A 9,753-nucleotide genomic window follows, 5' to 3' on the forward strand; every position below is an offset into this window, starting at 1 on the left:
TCAACTCAGAGCTTTAGCGGAAGTTTTAAAAACTAGTCGAGTGACTGAACCACACACACTACGGAATTTATTATATGCACATTACTGAGTAATTGACTTCATTATAAACAAAGACACACACACACACACACACACCAAGTACATCGAATACGAAGTCCACATTCCAACCATCAGATTAACCAACCTATATGTATCTGTATCTGTTCTTTCTGCCGTTCATCCTATTACAATATATGAGAGTCCCAGAAGAGTTCAACCACTTTTATGATTTCAACTATCACCCATATGCTGAAGATTCCCAAATAGATATTTTGATCCCAGACCTTTGCCCACTTGCGTGTGGGTATCTAGTATATATCTCCACCACAATGCCTCACATACAATTAAAACTGAATTTATCTTGTGTATTAGTCAAGGTTCCTGAGGGTTCTCCAAGATATGTATAATGAGAGAGACAGAGATTTATTATAAGGAATTGGCTCATGCAGTTATGGAGACTGAGAAGTCCCATGACGTGCCATCTGTAAGCCAGAGATCCGAGACAGCTGGTGGTATAGTTCCAGTCCAAGTCTCCTGAGAACAGGAGAAGCCAGGTGTAAGTTCCAGTTCAACTGCAAGAGAAGACCAATGTCCCAGCCCAGAAACAGTCAGGCAGAGAAAATGAATTCTCCCTTACCCTGCCTTTTGTTCTATAAAGGCCTCCAACAGATTGGAAGAGACTCACCCACACTGAGGAAAGCAATCAGTTTTACTCGGTCTATCAATGTAAGTGTTAATCTCATCTAGAACCACCCTCACAGACACCCCCAGAATAATGTTTGGCCAAATATCTGGACACCCTTTGCTCCACTCAAGTTGACACATAAAATTAACCACCACATCATCTCCCCACTTGAACTAGATAGTACCCCCATATTCTTTACTCCAGTCGTGATATCACATCCACCCAATCACTCAATCTAGAACCCTTCAAATCACCTTTGCCTCCTCCCTCTCCCTTATTCACTGTATTAGGTTAATCACTAAGTCCTACAATTTTTTTTTTTTTTGAGATGGAGTCTCGCTCTGTTACCCAGTCTGGAGTGCAATGGTGCAATTTCGGCTCACTGCAACCTCCACCTCCTGGATTCAAGAGATTCTCCTGCCTCAGCCTCCCAAGTAGCTGGAAGTACAGGCACCCGCCATCATGCCTGGCTAATTTTTGTAGTTTTGTAGAGATGGGGTTTCACCATGTTGGCTAGGATGGTCTTGAACTACTGACCTCAGGTGACCCACCCACCTTGGCCTCCCAAGTGCTGGGATTACAGGTGTGAGCCATTGTGCCCAGACAAGTCCTGCAAATTTTACCTTCTAAAAAATTCCTCAAATTTGTCCCTGCCTTGGCTGGGCGTCATGGCTCATGCCTGTAATCCCAGAACTTTGGGAGGCCAGGGCAGGTGGATCACGAGGTCAGGAGTTTGAGACCAGCCCGGCCAACACAGTGAAACCCCGTCTCTACTAAAGATACAAAAAAAATTAGCTGGGCGTTGTGGCATGCACCTGTAATCCCAGCTACATGGGAGGCTGAGGCAGGAGAATCGCTTGAACCTGGAAGACAGAGGTTGCAGTGAGCCGAGATCTCGCCATCACCCTCCAGGGCAAGACTCCATCTTAATAAATAAATAAATAAATACATAAATAAAAATATTTGTCCCTGCCTGTATATTTCTGTCACCCATGCCGGAGTGCAGTGGCACGATCACAGTTCACTGCAGCCTCAACCTCCCGGACTCAAGCTATCCTCACACCTCAGTTTCCCTAGTAGCTAGGAACACATGTGCACTCCACTGCCACCACACCCGACTAATTTTTTAATTTTCATAGAGATGGGATCTCCCATGTTGCCCAGGGTGGTCTTGAACTTCTGGGCTCAAGCGATCCTCCCACCTTGGCCCCCCAAAGTGCTGGAATTACAGACATAAGCCACTGCACCTGGCTTATATTTCTTTTTTGACATTATCTATTAATGCTATGAGAGACGAGGAATTTTTTTTGAGACAGTCTCACTCTGTCACCCAGGCTGGAGTGCAGTGGCATCATCATGGCTCACTGCCACCTTGACCTCCCCAGGCTCAGGTGATCTTCCTGCCTCAATCTCCTGAGTAGCTGGGACCACAGTCGTGCACCACCACATCTGACTGGTTTTTGTATATTTTTTGTTGTTGTTGTAGAGATGGGGTTTCATCAGTTGCCCAGGCTGATCTCAAACTCCTGGGCTCAGGGGATCTGCCCACCTCAGCCTCCCAAAGTGCTGGGATTACAGGTGTGAGCCACCATGCCCAGCCAGAGATGAGGATTAAGCTCAATTCCACCATTCCTACCTTCCATCCACCCCTTCCAATAAAGTGGTAGCATTATTTTTATTTCCTCTAATAGATATCTTTTTCACTTTAAATAGCATACATCCACTTATATTTTCTGTTTAATCAACCATAGATAGTATCTCCTTAATGGCTTACTTTGCAAGATGAAGACATATTAGTGTTCTATATTTCTCTCTAGCCCTCCTTTCCCCTACCTCCCAACCTATATCCATTTCTCCACATCTCTATTTTCACCCTTTTCCAAGCCATCATCTTAACAAGCCAGGTGCTCCAATGAACCACCCAGGGAATGGTGATGAAGTGAATGAGGACAAAGTGATGGTAAAGCAGCTTCATGGGTAGGAAACTCACATCTCTAAGAAATGCTGTGCAGAACTCGTTAGCATCTCTGAGTTCTTGGAACATAAGAAAAAATCGCACTAAAAATCCACCTGTCCTCACCATGAATGACAGCGAGGAGTCAGTGCCTTCAGAAGACTTTTGTGCAGCTGTACCAAGCCACCAGCCACCCAGTTCAAGCAGCGACAGTCCCAAGGAAAATGGTGGCAGCTAAGGGGACATAAAGGAGAAGCTGGGTGCAGAGTCTCTCTTGCACTTAAAGACAGAGACTGCCCTACCATCCACACTCCAGAACATAAGCTATTTACCCAAAGGCAAAGTGGCCAATATTAATGTGACTCTTCAGGCATTACAAGGAGACAAGGGAGCGGTAAATCAGTGGAGCTCATATGTGCTGCTGGCCCCTCTGCCCAGCGCCAACAGCATTTTTTCAACGACAGCAGATCTAGCTCACTGAGCAGATTTGCATTCAAGTGAACTCGTGGGCCTCCCACACTCTCCACTCAGGCTAATACCCTGGAGACCTTAGATAGCCACATGTCCAAGCAAGTTTCTGTAGCTGTGGCTTTGCTCAGCCAGAAAGCTGGAAGCCAAGGTCTGTCTCTGGACACCTTAAACAAGCCAAGCTATCTCACCAGCATCCCTTCTGCTGCCAGCTCTGTGACCCCATGGCTGACACCCTTCACCCTGAAGCTGGATAGGACACGGGTGCTCCTGAATATTGTGTCTCAGCTCCCAAGTGCTTTGCTACCTCAGGCTTGGGTTCTGTGCTCTTCCAGAGTCCTTTCTCTACTGTGGCATTATACCCATCCAAGAAAGAGAAAGATAAGCCACCAAACATCTGAGATGTATGTCGAACCCAAAGATGAGGCCATCCTCTACAAGCACAACTGTAAGAACTGTAGCAAGGTTTGGGAGACTGGTAGCTCCTTGCAGATCTATCCCCACATGCACACTGGAGAGAGACCCTTCATGTTCTCTGTGTGTGGTCATGGCTTCACCACCAAGGGTAACCTCAAGGTATACTTTAATCAATATCCCCAGGTGAAGGCAAACCCCCAGCTGTTTGCCAAGTTCCAGAACAAAATGGTGGTAGGCAATGGCACCCCATGCACTCCCTGTACCTGTCCCCATAGATGAATCCAGTCTCTCTTTAGACAGCAAACTTGTGCTTGTAACAAAGACCCCCTCCATAGAACTATCACAAAATCTTTCTTCAGGGGCTAACCCCAATGACCACATGGGTGGCTCATTGTTGGGCCTTCTACAGAAAGTAAGGGTGGACCCACACTCCCTGGGGTGGTGCCAAACCATAATTCCCCAAGGGTTGGTGGCTTTCAAGGGAGTGGGACCACCAAGCCAGGGTCAGAGACCATGAAATTGCAGCAGCTGGTAGAGAACAGCAACAAGGCCACTTCTGACCCCAGTGAATGTCTCATTTGCCACCGAGTCTTAAGCTGCCAAAGTTCCTTCACAATGCATTACCTCCCTTGGGAAAACTGGCCTCCATAGCTTGTCTACACAGTCCCTGTACAGGTTTCCTGATCGGTAAGTAAAGAATATTGCTTTCTAACAGGCCCAGGAGCCCCAAGTTATCTTGGGACCTCAAGAGAAGAGGAAATTTAGGTATTTGATGGTACAAACCCATGGCTGGGTTCAGCTTTAAAAAAGTCTTACCTGGCCGGGCACGGTGGCTCACGCCTGTAATCCCAGCACTTTGGGAGGCCGAGGCGGGCAGATAATGAGGTCAGGAGATTGAGACCATCCTGGCTAACACTGTGAAACCCCATCTCTACTAAAAAAAATACAAAAAATTAGCCGGGCATGGTGGCACATGCCTGTAGTCCCAGCTACTCGGGAGGCTGAGGCGGGAGAATTGCTTGAACCCAGGGAGCAGAGGTTGCAGTGAGCTGAGATTGTGCCACTGCACTCCAGCCTGGGCAACAGAGAAAGACTCCACCTCAAAAAAAAAAAAGTATTATCTAAGATTTCTTAAGGAACAGAGTTCCGTCAAAGACAATTTTAAAAGCCTATGTTAAAAATAATTATTCTTGAAGTCAAGGCAGGCGGATCACTTGAGGTCAGGAGTTCAAGACCAGCCAGGTTGGTATGGTGAGACCCTGTCTCTACTAAAAATAGAAAAATTAGCTGGGCGTGGCAGCGTGTGCCTGTAATCCCAGCTACTTGGAAGGATGAGGCATGAGAATCGCTTGAACTCAGGAGGTGAAGGTTGCAGTGAGCCAAGATCATGCCACTGCACTCCAGCCTAGGCGACACAGTGAGACTCCATCTCAAGAAAAAAAAATCTAACAATTATTATTATTGCTGCACTTTATACACATAATCAGGCCAAGTATAATAAAGCAAATCAGTCTTGCCATGATTTGTCTTTAGTAAAAATGGGAGACTGGAGAGAGAAAAATTGTTTCAAGGGATGGGTAATGTAAAAATCTGGGTCAGTATTCTAATTCTGGGCACATATTAGAATCAGCTAGCGACACCATATCAGCTTGGTTTCAACAATTACCCAGTTCGTGGAAAGCTTTCTTATTCAGTTCACTTGGAATAATTTTACTTACTTTGTTTTACTGTTGTGGAAAATATTGCTGTTGTACTCTTTGTGTAGGAATGCAGGATAAGCTTACTCAACATTTTCTTAAATTGAATACTTACTACAGATATCACCTTTTGTCAGAGCTCAAGAGTTATGGATGGCCCTCACCATACTTACACTTTCTGACTGAGCTTCTCTCTACCCTGAATACAAGAGACCCTAATAGGTAGGCAGGAATATCATTGCCCAATTCAGCCTGAAGAAGTTACGGAAGATGGATCTTTGTCCCTCTATAACCCTTAAGATTAAGGGTTCCTGGCCAGATGCGAAGGCTCACACCTGTAATCCCAGCACTTTCGGAGGCCGAGGCGGGTGAATCATCTGAGGTCACGAGTTTGACACCAGCCTGGCCAACATGGCAAAACCCCATCTCTACTAAAAATACAAAAATTAGCCAGGTATGGTGGCAAGCACCTGTAGTCCCAGCTACCTGGCAGGCTGAGGCAGGAGAATCGCTTGAACTCGGGAAGGGAAGGTTGCAGAGGGCCGAGATCACACCACTGCACTCCAGCCTGGGTGACAGAGCAAGCCTCCGTCTCAAAAAAAATAAAAAATAAATAAATAAATAAATAAAATAATAATAATAATAATAAAAGATTAAGGATTCCTTTGTAAAAGGCAGGGGAGAAATATGTCAGAGGTGTTCAAACCAGAGTGCCTCCATCCTGAATAGGGGCTGGGTAAAATGAGGCTGAGACCTACTGAGCTGCATTCCCAGGAGGTTAAGCATTCTAAGTCACAGGATGAGATAGGAGGTTGGCACAAGATACAGGTCACAAAGACCTTGCTGATAAAACAACATGTGGTAAAGAAGCAGACCAAATCCCACCCAAACCAAGATGGTGAGGAAAGTAACCTCTGGTCATCCTCACTGCTCATTATATGCTAATTATAATGCATTAGTATGCTAAAAGACACTCCCACCAGCACCATGACAGTTTACAAATGCCAAGGCAATGTCAGGAAGTTACCATGTATGGTCTAAAAGGTGGAGGAACCATCAGTTCCAGGAGTTGCCCACCACTTTCCCAGAAAACTCATGAAAAATCCGCCACTTGTTTAGCATGTAGTCAAGAAATAACCACAAAAATAGCCAACCAGCAGCCCTCAGGGCTGCTCTGCCTATGGAGTAGCCATTCTTTTATTCCTTTACTTTAATAAATTTGCTCTCACTTGGAAAAAAAACATACATTACCACACCCACACTGGGGAGAGACCCATCCAATGTGAAATCTGTGGACAAGCTTTTTCTACCAAAGGCAACGTAAAGACACTTCTCAGGGTTCATGGAACCAACTCATCCATAAGTACATACCCCATTAGTCAAAAGAAATTTGCCAACGTGGTCATGTTGCAAAAACATATTTGGATGAACATGGGCACTCAGATTCCCAGCATGTCCCCGCCAGAGAATCCCTGTGATTTTAGGGGTCCTGAGCCAATGATGGTCAGTGAGAATGGTAATACAAGTACCATCTGCCATGATGATGTTGAAAGAAGACGCCACTGTGGACAAAGTCAGCTCCCAGGATGCCCCCAGTAGCTACTCAAAGGTCCTCACACGTCTTCTTAGCATCCACTTAATATAACCCACCCTATGGTTTGCCATGAAGGCTTCCCTAGCAGTCACCAGGAAAGTGGGTCCTGTTCTTTCTGGCCTGCAGAGGCAGAGCAGCTGAAAAAACGATTCAGTGGAGAACAACAGTTTAATGACTCATTCTCACTGATGGGACACCAGGACTATTAGCCAAACTCCAGATGCTGTGGAAACCACATCCTTCCAGGCACACTCCCTAGCAAGTAGCCAAGCAGAAAGCATTATGTCAAAGTCTCCAGATGCTGGGAGCAAAGCTGAGCACCCCAAGAACAGCCACACTGAGATGGGCTGTCTCCCATCAACGTTTTTCTGAGCCCAGTCAACCTATGTCAAAGTTCAAGTTTTAACACGTTTGGTGGCTAGCGCTTGTAATTCCAGCTACTAATGAGGCTGGGGCAGGAGGATCACTTGAGCCTAGGAGTTCAAGGCTGTGGTAAACTATGACTGTGCCACTGCACTCCAGCCTGTGCGAAAAGGAGAGAGCCTGTCTTTAAAAAATAAAAATGAAAAGTTGAAGTTCCTGGTGATACAAATAGGAGACAGGGAAATACTGGACAGAAGAGAGCAGTTCCCCAGCAAAGGCCCCACCCTCAAGCCTGGATATCCACAGCCCTAAGTGAAAACAGGCATTCCTGTTTTTGTGCCAAAAATGTTGCCTTTTGGCCCATCATGCCCCCATCCTGTACCCATATAAACCCCAAACCCGAGGCTCCAGAAGCAGGAGATAAGGAGATGAGCAGACAAATGGCAGAATGGCACGGCACAGGAGAGAAGAGAAGAAACGTCAGGAGTTTGGCTGGGGGTGGTCAGAGAATCGGCCACCGGATGGCCAAACTGCAGGGGAAGATCATCTTCCCACTCCATCCCCTGTCCAGCTCCTCATCTATCCCACTGAGAGCCACCTCCACCACCCAATAAAACCCTGCATTCTCCATCCTTCAAGTCCATGTGTGACCTGATTCTTCCAGGATTCTGGGCAACAGCTCAGGATACAGAAAGCTGTCACACTGGCCCTCCGCCTTTGCAGAAAGGCAGAGGGTCCACTGAGCTGATTAACACTTAAGCCATCTGCAGATGGCAAGGCTAAAAGAGGGCACTGTAACACACGCCCACTTGGGCTCCTGCACCTGTCTGTCTGTGTACTCCCCCTCCTGTAAGAGGTTTGAGCAGCGACCAAACAGACAAGCCACACCCATCAAACGTCCTGTGAGGGGGGTCAGGGAACTCTCCCCTTTCACTGGCACATTTGTTGGATCCTCAATCATGTCCCTGGTGTTAGCGGCCCAGCCACACTGACAGGCCAAGCAACACAGCTGCACACAGTGTGAGAAGAACTTCTTATCCACTAGTGCTCTTCAGATTCACAAGTGGACTCACACTAGAGAATAGCCTTTTGTGTGCAGCATACATGGGCAAGCTTTTACCACCAAAGGCAACTTGAAGGTCCACTGTATGACTCATGGAGCAAACAATAACTCAGCACACCAGAGAAGGAAGCTAGCCATTGAGAACACTATGGCTTAATTAGGTATGAATGGAAAGAATCTCAGAAATGTTTACCGGAAATCCTGGCCCCTTCAGTGAAGGTGGTGGAACCAATACACCAACATGCTCAACAGTGGTCTTGCCATGAAGACTAGCGAGATCTCTATGACCCAGAGTGGCAGTGTTCCCACCCTCCCAGTTTCTGTGGGGGCCAACTCTGCTGTGAATAACACTGCTGAGTCCAAGATGGATGACTCCCAGTCAGGTATCAGTGCCAATGTGGAAAAACCAGGTGCTACTGAGACTGTTCCCACACATTGGTTCCCTCACTTCCTGGAAGAAAAGAAGATTGTGGTCAGCTAAGCTAAAGGGGAACTTGCCTGGAAGAAGAAATGTAGACAGAGTGAAATGTCTAGACCATGCTTGTTCAACCCTCAGCCCGCAGGCCACATGCAGCCCAGGGCAGCTTTGAATGTGGCCCAACACAAATTCGTGAAGTTTCTTAAAACATTCTGAGATTTTTTTGTGATTTTTTTTTTTAAGCTCATCGGCTATTGTTAGTGTTCATGTATTTTATGTGTGGCCCAAGACAATTCTTCTTCCAAGGTGGCCCAGGGAAGCCAAAAGATTGGACACCCCTAGACTAGACTGTGCTTTTTATTCTTTTATTATTTTTTATTTGTATAAATTTATGGGGTGCAAGTGTAATTTTGTTACCTGCATAGATTGTGTAGTGGTGAAGTCAGGGCTTTTAGGGTATTGATCACCCAGATAACCTACATTGTACCCCTTAAGTAATCACTCATTATCCACCCCTTGCCTTACCCTTCCGAGTCTCTGTTGTCTATCATTCCACACACTACCTCCGTGTGTACACTTTATTTAGCTCCCACTTATAAGTGAGAACATGTGATATTTGTCTTTCTGTGCCTGGCTTGTTTCACCAAAGTTAATGGCCTCCAGTTCCATCCATGTTGCTGCAAAAGACATGATTGCATTCTTTTTATGGCTGCATAGTATTCCATGATGTATACATACCACAGTTTCTTTATCTAATCCTCCATTGATGGACACTTAGGTTGATTCCTTATCTTCGCTATTGTGAATAGTGCTGTGATAAACATACTATTGCAGGTTGATTCCTTATCTTTGCTATTGTGAATAGTGCTGTGATAAACATACTATTGCAGGTGTCTTTTTGATATAATGATTTATTTTTCTTTGGATAGATACCTGGTAGTGGGATTGCTGGATGGAAAGTAGTTGCATTTTTAGTTCTTTGAGAAATCTCCATACAGTTTTCCATAGAGGTTACACTAATTTACATTCCCACCAACAGTATATAAGAGTTCATT

General features: G+C 45.7%; 1 pseudogene; it reads left to right on the top strand.

The window, feature by feature from the left end:
- Positions 1-509: 509 nt before the first annotated feature.
- LOC101147867 (sal-like protein 4) lies at positions 510-8,761 on the top strand (annotated as a pseudogene).
- The last annotated feature ends 992 nt before the right edge of the window (positions 8,762-9,753 follow it).

This window comes from Gorilla gorilla, chromosome X (assembly GCF_029281585.2).
Source record: "Gorilla gorilla gorilla isolate KB3781 chromosome X, NHGRI_mGorGor1-v2.1_pri, whole genome shotgun sequence".
In the NCBI taxonomy this organism is placed as follows: Eukaryota; Metazoa; Chordata; class Mammalia; order Primates; family Hominidae; genus Gorilla; species Gorilla gorilla.